This window comes from Sinocyclocheilus anshuiensis, unplaced genomic scaffold (genome assembly GCF_001515605.1).
Source record: "Sinocyclocheilus anshuiensis isolate Anshui unplaced genomic scaffold, SAMN03320099.WGS_v1.1 scaffold1082, whole genome shotgun sequence".
Taxonomy (NCBI): Eukaryota; Metazoa; Chordata; class Actinopteri; order Cypriniformes; family Cyprinidae; genus Sinocyclocheilus; species Sinocyclocheilus anshuiensis.
This window is the reverse complement of record NW_015542379.1, coordinates 1,949,597-1,950,010: the sequence shown is the minus strand read 5'-3', so window position 1 is coordinate 1,950,010 and position 414 is coordinate 1,949,597.

The following is a 414-nucleotide window of genomic DNA, read 5'->3' as shown; positions in this document are numbered from 1 at the left end:
CCAAAGATTAATTTTGAAATAACGAAGACGCACATGAATCATTTTCTCCACATATATTTTAATAACATAACAATTTAAAGTACAATAATAGAAGCTACTGTTTATAAAACTCTCCAGCGGAACATAATGATGGGCCAGCATCAGCCTTATATATACAGAACTGTATAAGCAGACAGATCTTTAAATTCCTTAAATTTGACTTTTTTCTTTCTTTTTTTTATTTCATTTCATATAAAAGAAAATTCGCTACATTTTGTCCTGCGCTACCTTATTTTAATTGTTTTATTTATTTATTTTTTCCCCCACGAAAGCACCAGCTGTCTGCATCTCATATTTCAAAGTTTATAAAATATAAATTATTGAAAAAATATCAAAATGTTTGTGAACTAAATACATTAAAATTCTCGTTTTAAC